The following is a 21,483-nucleotide window of genomic DNA, read 5'->3' on the forward strand; positions in this document are numbered from 1 at the left end:
GACCCAGGAGAGGGCCCTGACAGGGGCTGCAAGGAGGGCTGAGCCCCCAGAAGCAGGGGTGAGGGGAAATCGCCTCTGCAGGTCCTTGGTCAAGGCCACACCCCTCCCCACATGGGCCGTCAGACAGGCTGAGCTCCAGCCTCTAGTTTGAAAAACAAACAAAGGCACCGACAAATAGCAACTTTTAAACTCAGAAGTCATCCTCTGTCACACGGCACTTTCCACATTTTTTTAAAATTTTTTATTTATTTTGCCCCACCATGAGCATCCTTGGCGGCTCAGATGGTAAAGAATCTGCCTGCATTGCAGGAACCACAGGAGACCCAGTTTCAGTCCCTGGGTCGGGAAGATCCCCTGGAGAAGGAGAGGGCAACCCACTCCAGTGTCCTTGCCTGAAGAATCCCATGGACAGAGGAGCCTGGCAGGCCACAGTCCATGGGGTCACAAAGAGTCATGTCTGACACACACATGTGGGATGTTAGTTGCGGATCAGGGATTGAACTCACGTTCCCTGCATTGAGAGGCAAATGCTTCACCACTGGACCCACCAGGGAAGTCCCTCCCTTGAAGATTTAATATGCTAAAACCTGCGAAGTGTTTACAACATTGCTTGGCACACAGAGAGAGCTGAATGCCACTCTCAGCTGTTAGAGTGTGCATTGTTTATTATTATTATTATTATTCAGGGGCAGCATTAAATGACATTAATTCATTATCTGTTCTCTTACACAAGTTCCTGCAGAAGGAAGTCTCAATCAGGACCAGACTGTCTTCAACACCTTTCGAAAGCTTCACTCACAAAACCCCCCTCAAAAGAGAGGGCACCTCAGGAGCGAGCCCAGGCAGGCAGGAGATGTTTAGGACCGATGAGACATCTCTCATCTTCACTCTTTTCATTTTTAGTCTTGCTTCATCTAACATGATATAAAGATTTCATTTACGATAATCACATAAAACTGCATTTGTTTATTTTTAGCCTCCATAGATGTCTTTAAAAAGGAAAATGAGTCCATTGAAAACAGATATTAAGTCAGTAATGGCATAGGCTTGGACAACTGGGGCAAAAAGAAATCACAAAGCTGGCATTATGGAGGGGGAACATCACCCTGCTGAAGAGATAAAGGAGCAAGTAAAGCACCACTGCTCACCACATACATGCACCAGGTTGGGAGGTGATGCCTGTGTGACCCGAATTTGGGAAACAGTAGTGTTGAAATGAGCAGGACGCTATGGTCCTTGCCCCCCCACCCCAGGTCCTCTGCCTGCCTTTTGTCTGTAGAAAAACTTTGGCCAAAGAATAAGTTTAATCAGAGAACTGAAAAATGGAGAAACAAAGGAAAACTGCCCCAACAGGACTAAATAATAATTGTTTAGTCATTAAACATAGTCAAGGACCTTTTGTTCCTTCTCAAGATAATAGTCTGAGCCATATCCTGTGAGCTGTCTTGTCAATACTGAAACCCCCCCAGGTGAAAGAAGTTAACTACACGATGACTAGACTGTAGCCATGACATAAGGGGCCACAATTTTGAGACTTGCCCCCAAGAAATTGAAACAAGCTGACCCTGGAACTGAAGACTAACTGTACTGCAAACAATCAAGATGATGCTGGTCAGACCACCGATGACCAATTTCAAGATGACTGTCAGAGTTGATTGTGCTGTTTCTGCATGGAGCCCCCTCCCTCCGTCTATAAAAGCTCTTGCCCACTGGTGGTCAGTAGGGGTGGGGAGAGTCAGCCTTTGGACAGGAGTCTGCCCTCCCAACCCCACCCTGGTTTCGAACATCCAAAATAAAGCAAAATAAAGTTTCATCTCCACCGACCTGGCCCCTTTATTGGCTTTTTCGTGGCAACCAGCCAGACCCCACTTTCAGTTACAGCATGAGATTACTATCTGCACTTTGGAACCATGAAGACCAAACCTAGTCAGTGAGGTGACCGACCCGTTCATTGCAAAACACGGTTCAGAACCCAGGGCTCCTGGGGCACCTAATCCAAGCCTTTCTGTACGTATTTACTTCTGGGAAGAAAGGAGTTATGTTTCCCCCATTCATTTCCCCTGAGATTGTGAGTCACAGAACCATCCTGGGGGTGAGGGTGGTCAGGAGGAGACAGCTGTCCCATGGGCTAGGTGCACCCATTAAACCCCCGGGGGTACCCCTGTTTCTTTTTTTAATAAAGTATTTTTATTATTATTTTTTGTTGCATTGCAAGGCATGTGGAACATGATATAAAGATTTCATTTACGATAATCACATAAAACTGCATTTGTTTATTTTTAGCCTCCATAGATGTCTTTAAAAAGGACATTAGTTCCCTGACCAGAGATTGAACCCATATCCCCTGCAGTGAAAGCGCAGAGTCCTAACCACTGGACCACCAGGGAAGTCCCAGCACACCTGTTGCTGATGTGTTCCTGTCTGGTGAAATATCAGTGGATGTGTCTGCTGCTTTATCTACTGCGTTCAAGGCCCCCCGCTGTTTCTTCCTCTCCCTTTCTTCTATAGGCCTCCAGGTTCCTGTGCAGGGCAGAAGGAAAGAGCCTCAGGCTCCCTGCGCTGCAGAAATGTCCTATCTGCCCAGACAGTGGGGCCGAGCTCCAACCAAGCATCTTCCCAGAGGCAGTGTGCAAGAGCCAAACAAAGAGACTTCGAGCCCATCACAGCCCCTCCACCCTGAGCAGGACTGCACGATGCCATTCCCTGCACAAGTCTCTCCCTCCCACACAGTTTAGGCAGCTCTGCTCATAAGAAAAGAAAGATAAATAAACCGCAGAAGCATCTATTTAAAAATCTAGGCTGCACTGCCCAGGAGACGCGAGTCAAAACAAACTTCAAAGGACCAGTGAAAGCACCTTTGCTTGAGGCTCTTGAGACAGATCAGAACTGGGAAGTCCCAACATCAAATCTGATTTTGACCTGAACTAAGTTAGCAGGTCTGGGCTTTAAAGGAGCCTTTACCCAAATCAATGGGCTTCCCTGGTAACTCAGACAGTGAAGAATCTACCTGCAAGGAGGGAAACCTGGGTTCAATCCCTGGGTCAGGAAGATCCCCTGGAGATGGGAATGGCAACCCCCTCCAGTATTCCTGCCTGGAAAATCCCATGGACAAAGGAGCCTGGCGGGGTCCTTTGTCCATGGGGTCTCAAAAAGGACACGACTGAGCATCTAACACACACCCAGGTCAACATGTCAGCGAGGATTTCATAAAGGAGCTTCGTGAAAGTCAAGCCACATCCGCACATGTCTGTTTCTGCAGATTACCATTAGAAAAATGTAAGTGGCTGCTCAAACATTCAAGTCACTTAGAGCAGGGAGAAAGTGATATTTTCATCCTGTGCTGGATGAGGGCACCAGTGATGGAGAGGCTGGTGCAGGGGGTCAGCTCTGCCATCAGTCAGCTGAGCGGAAGTAAGGCTTTCAGGGACAACCTCCCACCCCGGGCATGGGGTGTGGGGAGAAGGTCCCCATTCATGTGTCAGGTGGGATCCTGTCTTGTTCATCTCATCCTATTCATTCCATTGTCATTTTACTGCCTGGTCTGTTTGGAATCCGAGAATCAAAGCAGTGATAATACTAACTAGCATGTGTTGAACCCTCACTGTCTGCCAGGCCCTGTCCTGAATGCTTCACATCATTCAACTCATTTAATCACCAGAACACCCCATCTACAGTCTCCCCATCTGAATGAGAATAATGGTAAGAGCTAAAATATGTATTGAGTGCTTACTGGGTACTGAGCAGTTGACCTGTATTAGCTCAATCCTTTGAGAAAGAGATAGATGACATTGTTCTATAGATAAGAAAAGGAGGCACAGAGAGGTTAAGAAACACACCTATGCGTGTTAGAGAACAAACTTATGGTTGCCCGAGGCAGGGGGTGGGAAGGATGGGGGAATGGATGCTTGGGAAATTTGGGATGAACAGGTACACACTGCTATATTTAAAAGGGATAACCAACAACGACCTATTATATAGCACAGGAAACTCTGCTCAAGGTTATGTGGCAGCCTGGATGGAAGGGGAGTTGCAGGGAGAATGGATACATGTATATGTATGGTTGAGTCCCTTCTCTGTTCATTTGAAGGTATCACAACATTGTTAATCGGCTCTACCCCAATATAAAATAAAAAGTTAAAAATATATATATAAAGAAACACACCCATGATCACACAGCCCGAAGATCACAAAGCTAAGGCAAGAACTAACCAATCTGGCTTAAGACTCTTAAACATGGCCAGTGCCACCTACTGAAGGTCATTTCACAGTCCCATTTGCGGGGTTAACTCCCCTTGCAGGAGCCAAAGGGAGAGAAGTGAGTGCAGGAACGGGTCAGCACCGTCCTCAGTGGCAGCGTGGCATGATTAGGGTGTGAGCTCTGCCCAAAGAGCTGCAGTGCACCTTGACTGCTTCACTCACTAGCCTCATGAGTTTGGGCAAGTGACTTCAGCTCCCTGGTCTCAAGCCCCATCTACAAGGCACAGAGAATGACAGCTCCCCCCTTGTAAGGTTAGTTATTGTTAGTACCACTGTTATGATTGAATTCCAGACTAATGGCAAGTGGAATTATGAATCAATACAGAGGATGAGATGGTTGGATGGCATCACCGACTCAATGGACATGAGTCTGGGAGAACTCCGGGAGTTGGTGATGGACAGGGAGGCCTGGCGTGCTGCAGTCCATGGGGTCGCAAAGAGTTGGACATGACTGAGCGACTGAACTGAACTGAATGGATTATTACTAATCAATAGAGGAATTATTCAGAAAATACCAGTGGTCCCCAGTGCAGCAGGACCGTATTCTGACAGAGTAAAGGAAGCCTTCTCCCCACACATCCCACACCCCAGGGGAGGGGGAAGGAATATTCTGGACCAGTTCTGCTTAGTCTCCACTTTGAGGGTCAAGCTGATCTCAGCCAGCTGTACCCTCCACCCCTCTCCATGGAAGAGAAATTAACTGTGAAATTCTGAAATGATAGAGAAAACACAAAGTAATCAAATTTATCCTCCAGTGACAAGATCAACTTTCCTGATCTGGAGAAAAAGCAGAGCTAAAACAAGCTGGTTACAGACAGGAAAGCAGCCTCGGGTGACTCGGACCTCCGGGAATCACATGCCACCCACATCAATGCCTCGCCTTGCCCACAGCTCTGACCCTGCACACCCCACTGTTCACACTCAGGCCTCCCCCTCTGGGATGCTGGGCTGGGGCAGGAGGAGACACCCAGGCCTGGAGGGTTCATGCACCCTCCAAATACTGACCACCTGGAGGAAGTCCAGAAGAAATGACAGAGGATGAAGGGAGCCCCGTCCCTCCCTCAAGGAAAGAGGAGGAAACAGGCTTTCTGCAGGGGGATACGGCTGCACAGAGAACCAGAACTGAACAGATCAGCTCCAAAGAGCCTGGAGCCACCAGACAGTCTCTGGAGCCTTTGAGACCAGCCTTCAGGGCCCACTTGAGCCTCTTAGAGCAGGTGCTATGGGATGGGGTAGGGACATCAGTATTTTTATAACAGATTTATTGAGATGGAACTCACTTAGCATCCAATTCATCCATTTAAAGTGTACCAATCAATGGATTTTAGTATATTCTCAGATACATGCAATCATCACCATTCTCTTAGCATCTTGTTCCCGAGGTTCGCCCATGGGGTGGGATGCATCTGAATGTCACTCCTTTTTTATAGCTGAATAGTATTCCCTGGTGGCTCAGATGATAAAGCATCTGTCTGCAATGCAGGAGACCTGGGTTTGATCCCTGGGTTGGGAAGATGCCCTGGAGGAGGGCATGGCAACCCACTCCAGTATTCTTGCCTGGAAAATCCCCAGGGACAGAGGAGCCTGGCAGGCTAAAGTTCATAGGGTCACAGAGAGTTGGACATGACTGAGCAGCTAAGCACACAGCACACACAGTATTCCATTGTATGGACCCACCAATGTTCATCTTTGGCAGCCATATTTTTTTAAAAGATCTGAGAACCACTGCTGGAAATGGAGATGTGTGTTATTCCATGCAGTCTTTCCTACCAACCTCCTCCTCCCTCCTCAGCTGTACCCTCCAAATGGACAGCCCCATGTGTCACCCAGAAGGACAGCAAGTTGGGTACCACGTGTGTGTTAGCTGCCCACTCGTGTCCAACTCTTTTGAGACCCCATGGACTGTAGCCGGGCTTCCCAGGCAACTCAGCAGTAAAAAAATCTGTGTGCAACGCAGGAGATGCAGGTTTGATCCCTGGGTCAGGAAGATCCCCTGGAGGAGGGCATGGCAACCCACTCCAGTGCTCTTTCCTGGAGAATCCCATGGACAGAGAAGCCTGGTGGGCTACAGTCCATGGGGTTGCAAAGAGTCGGACACAACTGAAGTGACTGAGCGCGTGCGCGCACACTCACACACACACACACACACATGGACTGTAGCCCACCAGGCTCCTCTGTCCATGGGGATTCTCCAGGCAAGAATACTAGAGTGGGTAGCCATTTCCTTCTCCAGGGGCTCTTCCCAATCCAGGGATCCAACCTGGGTCTCCCGCAATACAGGCAGATTCTTTACTATCTGAGTCACCAGGATGGCCAACCATTATTTGTAATAATGAGGAAAAATTGAAACAGCCTGAGTGGTCCTATATGATAAGTAAGCTGGGAACAGCCATGTTCAAGTATTACACAGCTACTCTAAGATATGTTTTTGTAGTGTCTTTCTGTATCACGAAGAAATGTCAACTTTATAATGTAAAATGTTTTAAAAACATACTTCAATACAGTTAATGAAATAAAAACCCTCATAGAGAAGAAATTGGAAAAAATGCCAGTATTAACAATGGTTGGTTCTGGGTGACAGGATTATGAATCAACAATATTTTCTTCTTCCTGCTTTTTTTTTTTTTTAATACTTTCTAACTTTCCCACAATGGAAAGTCGTTACTTTTATAATAAAAATTAGGGACTTCTGCAAGAGGAGAAGAGGGTGGCAGAGGATGAGATGGTTAGATAGCATCACCAACTCAATGGACAGGAATCTGAGCGAACTTCAGGAGGTAGTAGAGGACAGGGAGCCTGGTGTGTTACAGTCCACGGGGTCGTAAAAAGTCGGACACAACTTGCCAACTGAACAGCAACAACAAAAAAATAGATAACTAATGAGAACCTACTGTATAGCACAGGGAACTCTACTCATTACTTTGTGGTGACCTAAATGGGAAGGAAATTCAAAAAAGAAGGGCTATATGTAATACATACAGCTGATTCACTTTGCTGGACAGTAGGAACTATTGTAATACAACACTGTAAAGCAAACTATACTCCAATAAAAATTAATTTTAAAAAAATTAAGGACTTCCCTGGTGGTCCAGTGGCTAAGACTCTTCGTTGCCAATGCAGGGGGCCTGGGTTCAATCCTTGGTCAAGAACTAGGTTCCACATGATGCAACTAAGAGTTCACATGCCATAAACTAAAGATTCTGTATGCCCCAACCAAGACCCAATGCAGACAAATAAATTTTAAAAAAATTTTTTAAAGATGTTTGAAAAAATAAATTCAAGATGCAGAGCCCATGTAGTGAGCTGTGTAGGGATGGTCAGTGTGGTTTTGACATCAGCAAAGGCACCCCTGTCACTTGCCCCAAACCTGGTCCCCAGCTCACCAGCATCCCAACCCCCTAGAGCAAGTCCCGGGTAACTAGGTAGATACACAGATCAGATTTTTGGCCCCTAAATCAGAGCTCTTTAAAGACATGGAGCTAACAACCAAACATGATTTCCTAATAATCCAGAGCTCCTTCTGGGATGGGGTGGGGGAGTGCTGTTAGGAGGGAAACATTAGAAACAAACAAACAACCCCATGGCCCTATTACCTCTCTACTTCTCTGAGTTTGAAGTAACAGTGGAGCAACACGATGAGGAGTGATTCTGTCTTAGAAACAATCAGTCAACAATAACCATCCATAATGTCCCAATGGAAACCAACTCTGCTGAGTCAACTGCAGCGACCAATTCTAAACTCTGTCATCACAGCATCCGTGCTGGGTTTTGGCAACAAGACTATTTCATCATAGAGAATCGTTCCAAAGATTCCCGCCGCCCCCCCCCCCCACCAGATCAGCAGCCACAAGCCCCACTCAAAATGCCTTTTTTCCAAAGGCAAGGCAATCAGGTTTTCTTGGTAGCAGCATGCGGTGGGGCGGGGCAAGATGGGGACAAGAGGAAGTGGGGAGGGGAAATTTTGCATCTCGAAAAAGGGAACCCTGTGGCCAATTCCCTGAGGATGGAACTGGCAAACTACCCCCACCAACTGGTTTCAGACACCCGTGGGAGTTCACAGTTCATGTTCAGTGTCCATGGGTGAAAGCTTGAGGACTCCAGACCCTTGTCATTCCACCTGCTCCAAAAACATCCTGCCGGCCCTTCCTGCACAGCCATCTAAGAGAAAGGAAACCACTGTTCCTTCCTTCAGATATTCAGGGTCTTTGCACCTGTATCTGTATCCCTGGATGCTTAAATGCCACTTCTTCCATGAGAATTTCGAGGATCACCCCACCACAGGCTCTCACATCAGGCTGTTATAATCTTCTGTATGGTGTTGCCTCCATTTGTTTTTTAGGTATCTGCTTGTTGTCAAACACACACACACACACACACACAACCATAAGAGCAGAGATTTTAGCTATCTTGCTGGCTGCTCTGTGCTCAAAATGCTACTTAATATTTAATAGAGGCTCAAATGTTTGTTGAATGAATAAGTGAATGCACTGTCTTCATCCCTAGATTACAAAAATAAACATCACAACTGCTGCCTTCCAGGAGCTTCATTCAGAACAGAACCATCCTGGAACACGTCATTGTAGAGCTTGTGGTGACGACAATGCACAGGCCCGTAACCAGACCAAAGGCTACTGCCCCATCCCACCCTGGGGCCTCTTACAGGTCATTTCCTTCCTTCATTCATGGCTTCCCTGATAGCTCAGTTGGTAAAGAATCTGCCTACAATGTGGGAGACCTGGGTTTGATCCCTGGGTTGGGAAGATCCCCTAGAGAAGGGAACAGCTACCCATTCCAGTATTCTGGCCTGGAGAATTTCATGGGTTGTCCATGGGGTCACAATGAGTCAGACACAACTGAGCAACTTTTACTTTCACTTTTCTTCATTCTTTCCAAAAAATATTTATTGACACCCTACTATATGCAAAGCACTTGCATGGAAAAACAGACAATAAAAATGTCAGCAAATAAGATAATTTCAGATGAATGTCCTTAGGTCACCCTGATCCCTCCATTTCTCAACAACCTCCCCCACACCCAATTGCCACAGACTCTGCCACCTCACCCATCTATGTCCCCGCGAAGCCCCTCAGGGCCTGGAAGTCATGACACTTCTTTCCCATGTGAGTGAACATTAAGAACAGGTTATCTGACTGTCCTACTATAGGGCACAGGAACTATAGTCAAAGTCCTGGGAAAAACCATAACAAAAAAAGAACACAGCAGAAATTAACATAACATTGTAAATCAACTATACTTCAATTAAAAAATAATAAAACATTTTAAAAAAGCATAAGTCATCCGGAATCCCAAAGAAGCCCCAGCCTCTCCCATTTTATGAGCCTCTTGGTCCAGTGAAAAACTAAGAAATGTCAAGGCAGGTTTAAATTTTTATTTCTCAGGTATCCATTTAATGCATTAAATAAATACATGTATTGGGCTTTCCTTGTGGTTCAGCTGGTAAAGAATCCACCTGCAATGTGGGAGATCTGGGTTCGATCCCTGGGTTGGTAAGATTTCCTGGAGAAGGGAAAGGCTACCCACTCCAGTATTCTGGCCTGGAGAATTCCATGGACTGTATAGTCCATGGGGTTGCAAAGAGTCAGACACAAATGAGCGACTTTCACTTCATACATGTATTAATATATACATGTCGTGTACACATGTTATTAATAATACATTAACTACAACCCAACAGGGGCTCCCCAGGTAGTTCAGTGGTAAAGAATCCACCTGCCAATGCAGGAAGCACAGGAGACATGGATTCAATTCCTGGGTTGGGAAGATCCCCTGGAGGAGGAAACGGCAACTCACCTCAGTATTCTTGCCTGGAAAATCCCATGGACAGAGGAGCCTGGTGGGCTACAGTCCATGGGGTAGCAAAGAGTCAGACAGGACTGAGTGACTAAGCATGCACATAACCCAACAAACCCTAGTATGATATCACTGACTTATGAAGATGGATCCACACAGGTCCAGTTACCAGTAACATGAGAAATGATTTATTTTTTGAGTCTTCTCAGTGGATCTTGGTGACTGAAAACATAGCTTCAAATGTCAAGGGTTAATTTGAGATTCCTTGTCACTGTTAGGATGAGCCAAAGGACCCTCCCAGACACTCCCCCAAGAACCATATCAGTTCTCAAAGAGGAAGACCCATTACCCATAAGGCCTGAGCTCAGGGCAGGCTGCACTTAAGAAGTGACTCTGAAGAGACATAGCCCAGTCCCCCGAAAACCCACCCAACTCTGCTGCTGCCAGCAAATGCTAGCTTGGAACTGAAGTGTCTGTGAAAGCCCCCTCCCAACCAGCTTTAGGCAGAATTGGATATACAAGGGCTGGAAAAGTTCATTGCAAACATTAGAAAGTCAGACAGTGCTAAGTGCTGGCAAGAACATGGGGAAAGAGAATGCACCCTGCAGAGTGAGCTGGAAGAACTTGCTGAAATGAGGTAGACACATCCCCTCCACCCCTCAGAGATCCACTTCTGAGATGCACTCAGAATGATTCTCATTCAGGACCCGAAGGCACACGTGCAAGGATGCTGCTGCAACATCATCTGTGCAACTGGGCTCTGGCGCCGACCTGGTGTCCTCGATGGGAACGGGCAAGAAAAAGGTGGTCCATGAGCTCTACGGAATATTACACGGCAGTTAGAGGTAACTCAGTAGAAATACACACCGAGACACAGTATGTCACATGAGAGAAGCAGGAAACAGAACAAGGTCCAGAGCCCCACGGAATTTCTGCTCATCAGACACCTGGGAATATGGCAGCACTAGTGTTTCTCATAGATGCAAATTCAGGGTTATATATCAAACGCATTGAAGGGACTGGCTGTGATGGGAAAGATAAAGGGGGTGGGGACTGGGGTGAAAAGGAAGAGACAGGAAGAGAGGCAAGGGAGAGATAGAAAGGAGACAGAGAGAGGGAAAGGGGAAGCGGAACCTGTAACAATAACACACTAGGGTCTGTGGATGAGGTTCATCCAACCCTTTGCACCCAGGGCAGTGGCACCAACATCAACAGGCCATTGCTTCTCTGCAATTGTGAGCTTGGAGCGGATGCCATAACAAGATGAGGCAGCTTTTCAAATGGACAGGCAGAGGCAGAGAGAACAGAGAGAAGCTGGGGAAACACTGTTCATAGAGTCTAACAATCTAATTCAAAAGGAACCAGAGAAATGAAGAATAGTTTACAAGAAGTCAGGGTCAGCCACTCCAGTGCATCCATAATAAACCAGCACAGCAGGAGGTGCATCCTTAAACAAGTTCCCAGGACTACACAGATTCCAACCTTCCGGCTACCCAAAACAACTGGGAAATTCAGCAGTTAAATCCTCTAACCTCCCCTACCAGCAGGAGCAGTAGCTCCAGCCTTGCAGGAAAGGAGTCTCCTTGCTACAAGCAAAGTTCCAACAGGAGCCTACACCCACCGGAGGGGCCAGGGCTTTGCTAGAATCACACTTTGTTTATACTCACAAACAGAGTCAAGAGCACGGTAGACGACCCCCACAGATACTTGAGCACCCTGGGGGTGACTCCTAACCCAGCAGTTCTCAAAGTGAGGTCCCTGGATCAACAGCATTAGCGCCAGAAACTGAGAGACGCGAACCCTGGACCCCGTCCCCAGGGCTGCTCAGAAACCGCTCTCACCCCGCTCCCTCCCTCCATGACTCGCGTGCTCCCCAACGTTTGAGAGCCCTGGCGCTAATTAAAACTTCAAGCTTCACTCCAAAAACACAAAGGAAGGAGGCTTGGAAGTGGAAGCTCAGGAAAGAACCTCGCTGCTCTGTGCCCCTCCTCCTGCCCTTTAAGCGCAGGCTGTTCTCCCAAACGCCAACCACGTAGGGAGAAATGAGACTGAAAAATACAGCGGAGAGAATCAGTGGAATTGGTTTGCTGCCTTTTTTTTTTTAAATTGCTAGTTCTCAGCCCAGTCTGCACACGGCCTCACCTGGGGGAGCTTTCAGACTCCCCCCACCAGGGATTCAGATGTGGCTGGGTTTGATCTGGGGGACGCGGGGTACAGACCTGGGACAGGGATGGGGGTGGGGGCAGCCCCTGAAGTCCCACCCACTCCCCTGGCACGCTGACAGCGCCAACCTTTCCCTGACCCACTTTGTCATCTTCTCAGAAGGGGAGGGTGGTAAATATCAGCTGCCAGCCACTTCCCTGAAATAACCTCAAAATGCTTTGCTCCGTGTCCGGGTACAGTGCCATATGGCCAGCCGAGCAGCCGTAGGCCCTGGGGCACAGCCCAGTCACCCCACACTGCAGATGGGGCTGTCTGCTTGCCTGCCTCCCACACCACAGCCCCACGCCGAAGACACAAGCCCGGGTGGTACCCAAGCATCTCGCCTGGAGGCTTCAACTTCACAGGAGCCCAAATCACACTCCAAGATAACGAAACCCCAAGCACCACGGACTAGGGGTCCGACCACAACAGGGGATTCCACAGCCCGGCTGGGAGAAAGCAGAGGGGCTGGGGTGTCTGGATGGGGAAGGGGACCCCCCCCCAGGACTGTTCACCTTGCAATCGGGCTGAGTTTAAAGTGCTCCCCTCCCGTGGCACATCCTTTATTCCTGGTTCAGATACTGGGCGTGAGGAGAGGTGGTCCACGCCCCCCTCCTCTCTCCATCCCATCTTCCTTGTTCAGAGCCAGCTCACTCCCTTCTTCCTCCGCCTGCTCTCCCTGGGACATTTTCTGTCCCTTAATGAGGTGGGGGTCTCACTTTAGTAAAAGGTGATGATGCAGAGACAGAGGCCAGGGTGGACCCCTTCCCCCAAGGCCCTCCCCTCCTCGCTCACTCTGCCATCCTAAGAACTTGGGGGTACTGCAAACCCAGCTGAAAGGTCTGGAGAGCCCCCGCCCCCAATTCCTGCAGAAGCCCCCAGGGACCCAGTGACGGAGTGTTGAGCCGCGTCCACCCAGCCCTCAGCTGGACTTTTGGGGACAGCCCGTGGGAACACCCTGGGGACAGCTGCATACCTGCCTCTACAAAGGCCTCAGCGTCAGGAGAACAAACAGCACCCTCGCCCCCACCGGGCCCCCCAAACCCAACTTCCCTCCCGGCAGATCGTCCTGTAAACACTGCGTCTCCAGGTGAAAACATGGCTTTCCGGGGGAGGGCCTGCCCCAGCAAACAGCCTGTGGGCACACACACACTCCCACACACACACACATACGCGCACGCACGCATTCTGCCGGGAACATCTGTTTTGACAAACAAATTATTCAAGTCAGTCTATGGGACATGAATTGACAAATTCTCAACGTGCAGGTCCCTGGCTCCATACATTTCAGATCTGAGCCAAGCTGGGGATGATACAACCAACTCTTTTATTTTTTTATTCGTTGGCCCACAACCCCTTCCTTACTCCAGCCCAACCTCCAAGAAGACCACATCCGGAGCCCCCAACAGGCTTAGATGAGAAACAATCCGAACTCACACACCTCGGGGTTACAAAGGCATTGCCTGCCGTGGTGTCAAACTTCGCCCAGAGGGGCTTTTCTGCAAAGCTGGGGGCGGAACGGGTGTCGGGAACCCCACAGTGACAGAGAACCGTCAGCCCTGCCCTGGGAAACCAGAACCACGGGGACCAAGCAGCAATACCCCCATCAGCGGGAGGAATCGCCTGGAAACGGTCCGCCTCTCCCCGCGGCTCTCCGGCACCGGCGTCCATGGCAGCTTCGCCAGCCGCGCGGTACCAGGACCCGGTGCTGAAGGGCATCCTCAGACCGCTGGAAAATAAACTTTGTCAGGGCAGAGAGTTTCCGGCTATCACCCAGCGATCACCGCCGCCGCTGCAGCGCGGGGTGCGTACGGAGGGGTGAAAAGGCAAACGAGAAGCTATTTTTAGGAGGAAAAAAATAAATAAATAAATCTCAGCCTACCTTAGAAGCAGCAATGCCAAGACTGGGAGGTTCACCGGGAGACAACTGCAGTCTGCTGTGTCAGATTACAAACTGGGGGCCAGAGGGAGAGCGCAGGGAGGGAAGGGGGAGGGAGGGAAGGAGAAGAGAGGAGGAGGGAGGGAGGGGGAGAGAGAGAGAGGGCATTGGTGTGTCTGCACTGCTTGGATTTAGCTAGAAATGATTCATTAGTTTTCTGCAGGCAGGCAAGCAGGCCCAAAGAGAAAAAGATGGGGGGGTGCGGTGGGGGGTGGGGAACCAACCGCCATGCAGCGGTACCCAGAGCCCAGGAAACGTCAGTGTTTTAAACACACACACACACACACACACATACACACACCAAGATGGCTCTCCCCTCCCTGCCAGCGTCTTTTCCACCGAGTTGTGGTCAAAAGCGGGGACAGAAATGGAGGCCACACAGCTCTCTTAGCCACGCAGGGCTTGGGGTTCAGTGGGTGATGCTCCGTCTGGGGAATAACAACGCAAGCTCTCCCCTGTTGGCTGCCAGGGGCCTCCTGCAACCTACCGGCCGCGGAAAACCTGCCCTCGCGCGCCCCACCAAGCTAAGAAACTCAAGTGCAGCCGGGAATTAAGCGATTATGTGAACCACCCAAGCTGTTCGGGTCTTTACCCTCTGGTCTGGCGCCCCCGCCCGCCCCAACCTCTAGAATCCAAAGAAAATAACATGTGTGTCCTCCTCGTCTCCCAAGAAGTTCAGACTCTTCCACAGACTACCAGCTACCTAGCAACGCGGCAGAGTGACAGACTAGGAAAATGTGTGTGGACTTGACACACACACACAGAGATGCACACACAAGCGTGCGGGGAAACAGTTTGTTCCCTGAGATGAAAACCCCATCGTGTGTGTGATTTAAAGATGCTAAATAATTTAGCTCCTGGTAAGAAAGCCCCGTGTTAGGTCCCGGACCTGGACTGCAGCTCTGATGCGTCCCAGTGCCCCCTGCCCAGGCAGGAATCAGCGACAGGTCCTTTTTACAAAAAGGTAAGAGTCTCTGGAGATGGTTTCTGTTGCTTTTCCAATTAACAGGCTTATAAAACGGGCTGGTCAGGAAAATCTAATACACCCTTGACCACTGTGGTTGAGTCACTTGCCTTACACAAACCACCGTGATCTAAAGAACTAACTGGGAAACTCCCTGGCAGGTCCAGTGGTTAGGATTTCAAGCTTTCACTGCTGAGGGCATGGGTTTGATCCCTGGTCAGTGAACTGAGGTCCCACAAGTCACAGGATATAGCCAATTTTTAAAAAAAAATTCTTTAAATTAAAAAAAAATAAACATAGTATGAAAAATACAAAGCTAACTGGCCAGAAGGACACTCCTTTTCCAGACAACTTCTGCATCATGGTAGTACGAGGGTGGAGGAGACATTTTCCTAATCAGGAGCCACTTCTGCTTCCCAGAGATGGAGAGGGTCTGAGTTTGCCTACAAGACTTCCTCCAGCCCTGGGGTTGCTAGTCCCAGCCTCTTTCCATAGAACCAAGAGTTCTGTGCCCCTCTCAGGAGTAGAGTGCAGACCACCCACCATTTCCCTTTTCATTCTGCAGGCAGAGCTATCAGATCCCCATAACCAGGACCAGGGAAGAGAAGAGGCAAACACCTGTACACCGCTATATACAGGCCGACTAGGCAGCTCTGGTCACAACAGCCAATGGGTGGAGACAACACAATGCTCACTGAGGGGCAGGTGGATCCACAGGAGGTGGTGGTCTAGCCAGGCAGTGGAATACTATGCAGCCACAAAAAGGACAGAAGCACAGACACAGGCTACAGCATGAATGGACTTGAAAACATACTGGAAGAGGAAAGAAGCCAGACACAAAAGAAAACATGTCGTGATTTTATGTAGATGAAATGTCCAGAATAGGCAAAACCATAGAGACAGAAAAGAGATGAATAGGATGATGGCCAGGACTGGGGCCAGGGGGATGGGGGAGGGGGAAGGAGCTGCTAATAAGCACAGGTTCTCCTTTAGGGGTGAGGAAAACATTTTGGAATTAGGTGGTGGTTGTACAACATTGCGAAGGCACTGAATGCCACTGGATTACTCACTTTTATGTTATGTGAAGCTCATATCAGTTTTTTAAAAAGACTGTGGGAGAAGCACATGAATTGGGAGTCAGGCTGGCCAAGGTCTTAATCCTGACCCTGTGTGACCTTGAGCAGGTTGGTCTGTTCCCTTGGCTACAAAAGTCGAAGTATCAGCTTCTAAGAGAGCATCCACCTCCTGGGTTGATTGACAGAAGATAAAGTTCCTCCCCCTGAGAAAGAACTCATTCTTTGCGAAGGTCGTTCAATGGTATGAATATGGCTTTCTCCCCCTTATTCCTCAGCAGATTGTTTTGAAGCAATCCATAGATCAGATAGGGCTAAAGGCACAGGTTCTGAAACAATCACCTACAAAGTCCTCCCCAGGCTGGGCCACAGCCACCTGAGCTGGCAGTGTTAAGACTCCAGAATCATGGCCACAACGTTTCATATCGATGGGAGTTGCTTGCCCAAGGGTCTCCATTTTGCCCACTAAGAGGACCTGGCAAGCTGAGAATGGGAGAAGACACTGTCCCCATCCAATCAGAAAAGGAAGGCAGGTGGGAGTGGAAATTGGTGCAGCCACTATGGAGAACAGTATGAAGGGTGCTGACAAAAGAAAAGTAGATTTGCCATATTATCCTGAAGTCTCACTCTAGTGCATATATCTGGACAAAATTATAATTCAAAAAGATACATGCACCCCTATGTTTGTGTGTGTGCTCAATCATGTCCAACTCTTTGCAACCCCATGGACTGGAGCCCACCAGGCTCCTCTGTCCATGGAATTCTCCAGGCAAGAATACTGGAGTGGGTTGCCATTTCTTTCTCCAATGCATGAAAGTGAAAAGTGAAAGTGAAGTTGCTCAGTCGTGTCTGACTCTTAGCGACCCCATGGGCTGTAGCCCACCAGGTTCCTCCATCTATGGGATTCTCCAGGCAAGAGTACTGGAGTGGGTTGCCATTTCCTTCTCCAGTTCATAGCAGCACTGTGCACAATAGCCAAGATGTGGGAGCAACCTAAGTGTCTTTCAGCAGAGGAATGGATAACGAGGATGTGGTGAACATTTACAATGAACTACTACTTGGCCACAAAAAAGAATGAAGTAATGCCATTTGCAACAGCATGAATGGACCCAGAGATTATCACACTTAGGTGAAGTAAGTCAGAAAAGACAAATATCATATGAGATTACTTAATATGTGGAATCTAAATAATGACACAAATGAACTCATCCAAGAAACAGACACAGACTCATCGACATAGCGAACAGACTTGTGGTTGCCAATGGAGAGGGGAGGAATGAAGTGGGAGTTTGGGATTAGCAGATGAAAACTATTATATAGAGAATGCTGTGTTAATTTCTGCTGTAGAGCAAAGTGATTCTGTTATACATTATATATATACACATACATTCTTTTTTATATTCTTTTCCATTATGGTTTATCACAGAACATTGAATATAGTTACTTATGCTATACGGTAGGACCTTGTTATTTATCCACTCTCTATCTATATAATAGTTTTCAATAAATTTAAAAAAAAAAAAGAAAAAAAGAAGGAATTCAGTGATTCCACCTGTGGGTACTGTGTTCTAACTTCACAAAAAAGCAGGTGAATTCTGGGCTTTAGCCACCAGAAAATGTAACAGAGCAGAGAATTTCATGGACAAGATCTTGGGTAACTCATGATGCAGAGGAAGCCATGCTGCCTCTGTGAAGAATGAGGTGGGAAGACACAGCAGGAAGGGACCACCCAGTACTGGAAAGTGGGCTGCCAGGACCCAACCCAGCTTCCTTGAAGAAATCAGTGAAGCTCACTGCTTTGACACTAGTTGGAGGCCACTCAGAAAACAGACCCTACAGAGGCATCCCGGTTAGACTATTAAGAGCTGCTAGAGATCACTCACCGTGTAGGTGGCGCTAGTGGTAAAGAATCTGCCTGTCAATGTAGGAGACACAAGAGACATGAGTTCCATCCCAGGGTCCGGCAGACTCCCTGGAGAAGGGAATGGCAACCCACTCCAGTATTCTTGCCTGGGAAATCCCATGGACAGAGGAGCCTGGTGGGCTACAGTCCAAGGGATCTCAAAGAGTCGGACATGGCTGAGCAACTGAGCACAAGAGAGAATGGTTTATCTGATCCTGAATGCAAAGGGTGTTTGCAAGACTGACAGAGAAGCACCAGATGCAAAGTTGCATAACTGCCATCCAGAGCCTTCCAGTCACACATATGGAGAAAGTACAGCTGGGCTGTTTCCATTTGGACTAGCTCTCTCTGAGGAAATGCCAGGTGTCAATTGCAACATGGTTCTGATTATTCAGCATTAAAGCAGCAGAATCTACGATGGTCGTGGAGCTAAGAATAGGTGCTGAACATCAAGGTCTCAGCAAGCTCGGAGCTGCTGCAAAGCACAGCGGGCTCTCTACTAGGCGTGTCCCCAGGCCAGTGGTGAGGTGTGGTGCCTAAGCCCTTTTCAAGTCATTTTAGGACATGTTATGATGGTCTGTGAACCAAGAAACTGTTACAAATAAGAATAGAAAGGAATGGAATAGAGTAGAATAGGACCAAATAGAAGAATTTTGCATATATTCCTTAATAGAACACAACTGTGTATTATTTTTGCTGCCAACCAAAAAAAATGATATTATTGCATTTAATAATATCTAAAAATCAATAGCTTTTCTATATAGGAAGAACAACCAGTTGGGAAATATATTGGAAGGAAACAATCTTATTTATGGTAGCATATCAAGCAAAATACATCCCTATGAATGATTTGAACCAGAAATACACAAGATATATGTGAAGAAAACTGAAGAAGAAAACATGAAAATTGAATAAAGAGAAAAGCATATACTATGTTTGGAAGGGATGCTTAAATTCTATGACGTTTTCCCTAAATCAATCTTAAAATTTAATATGATTACAAAAGATATACAGACACCCTCAGATCTAAGGAAGCTGGTTCTAAACTTTGTATGAAAATATAAGCACAAAAGTATAACTTGGAAAATTTTTTTAGGGTAGAGAAGGGTAATGAAAGGATATTACCATTACCAGACATTAAAATATCAATGTATTTTAAAAATTGTTGGTACTGGTTCAAGAATAGGTAGATCAATAGAATAGATTTGGGCAAATAAGTCCTATCACATGTCAGCATTTACTATATAATAAAGTATCACTTCTAATCAATAAGAAGGCCGGTTATTCAATAAGTGACATTCATAAAGCTGGATAATTTTTTAAAATTCTTACTCAAAAATCAATTCCAGAAGAATCAAGCATTTAAACACATAAAAGAAAAATTAGACATTTTTTAAGAAATCATGAATTTTTTATTATTTTTAAATGAAGGAAGACTTTCAAAACAAGACAGGAAATCAGAGATGATGAGAGGAAAAGCTGATTAAATATAACAACATGGAAATTTAAAACTTTTGCACAGTGAAAAAAAATGCCATAAATAAACCAAAAGATAAATTACAAATCAGGATAAAATATTGCAACACAAATTTCAAACCCAGGTATGGGCCCAGGTTTTATGAGACCTGGGGTTTGTTCAACTTGGGGACCTTATTTTAAAAGAACAAAAACAGAAAAGAAACCCACCAATACAAAATGGTATAGATATGATTATGTCTACTGAATGAGAAAATAAATCAACAAATTCCAGACTTTAAAAAGCTAACAAACCCCCACAAATATCACAAAATTTAGAAAAATAACATTGCATTTGTTTAATTAACTGCCTGACACACCTCTGCAATTCTTTTGTTACATTTTTTTGGCTGCATGATCTTTGATGACCTCTCCAAATGACAATGATTTTGTGGCATAATTCTATTTTGAGAGAATAAAGGATAAATTCTTTCCCTAGCATATTTAATCAAATGGGGGTGGTGGTGGTGGTTAAAGTTATTTTTGACAGTTTAAAAGTTTTCTTCACATGATCCAACAGTCCCACTCCTGGACATATATCCAGACAAAACTATAATTCAAAAAGATACATGCACCACTATCCTTATAGCAGAACTATTTTTTTTTCATTTATTTTTATTAGTTGGAGGCTAATTACTTTACAATATTGTAGTGGTTTTTGTTATACATTGACATGAATTAGCCATGGATTTACATGTATTCCCCATCCCGATCCCCCCTCCCACCTCCCTCTCTACCCGATCCCTCTGGGTCTTCCCAGTGCACCAGGTCCGAGCACTTGTCTCATGCATCCAACCTGGGCTGGTGATCTGTTTCACCCCAGATAATATACATGTTTCGATGCTGATATCTCGAAACATCCCACCCTCGCCTTCTCCCACAGAGTACTATTTATAATAGCCAGTACATGGAGGCAACCAAATGTCCATTAGCAGATAAATGGATAAGGAAGATGTGGGGTGTGTGTGTATATATATATCATGGAATATTACTAAGTCATCAAAAAGAATGCAATAATGCCATTTGCAGCAACATGGATGCAACTAGATATTATCATACCGAATGAAGTAAGTCAGACAGAGAAAGACAAATATCATATGATATCACTCATACATGGAATCTAAAATATGACACAAATGAGCTTACTTTACAAAACAGACTCACAGACATACATTACAGTATGGTTTCCAAGGGGAAGGGGTGGGGAAGGGATGGACTAGAAGTTTGGGGTTAGCAGATGCAAACTATTATATATAGTTGTTTATATAAACAACAGGGTCCTACTGTATAGCATGCTGCTGCTGCTGCTGCTAAGTCACTTCAGTCGTGTCTGACCCTGTGCGACCCCATAGACGGCAGCCCACCAGGCTCCGCCGTCCCTGGGATTCTCCAGGCAAGAACACTGGAGTGGGTTGCCATTTCCTTCTCCAATGCATGAAAGTGAAAAGTGAAAGTGAAGTCGCTCAGTCGTGTCTGACTCTTAGCGACCCCATGGACTGCAGCCTACCAGGCTCTTCCATCCATGGGATTTTCCAGGCAAGAGTACTGGAGTGGGGTGCCACTGCCTTCTCCTACTGTATAGCATAACTATATCCAATATCTTGGGATAAACCACAATGGAAAAGAATATTGAAAAGAACGTCTGTACAACGTTTGTTGTACAACATAAATTAACACAACATTGCAAATCAAATATTCTTCAATTTAAAAATTAAATAAAATCTAAAGTTTTAAAAAATTTTCTCTAACAAATTTATTACATGTATAGCTACTATTTCAGTAGCTCCTGAACTACTTTTCCAAGGTGTGTTTAAAGAGC

At 46.6% G+C, this 21,483-nt stretch overlaps 1 protein-coding gene across 1 annotated transcript in view; it reads right to left on the reverse strand.

The window, feature by feature from the left end:
• Positions 1 to 14,257, reverse strand: part of RIMBP2 (RIMS binding protein 2) — a 290,880-nt gene extending 276,623 nt beyond the window's left edge. Inside the window, exon 1 of the mRNA XM_061142128.1 lies at positions 14,153 to 14,257. The gene's annotated coding sequence lies outside the window, so the exon portion shown is untranslated. The remainder of the gene's footprint in view (positions 1 to 14,152) is intronic.
• Between the last annotated feature and the right edge of the window lie 7,226 nt (positions 14,258 to 21,483).

The sequence above is a fragment of the Dama dama genome, chromosome 5, assembly GCF_033118175.1.
Source record: "Dama dama isolate Ldn47 chromosome 5, ASM3311817v1, whole genome shotgun sequence".
NCBI classification, from domain to species: Eukaryota; Metazoa; Chordata; class Mammalia; order Artiodactyla; family Cervidae; genus Dama; species Dama dama.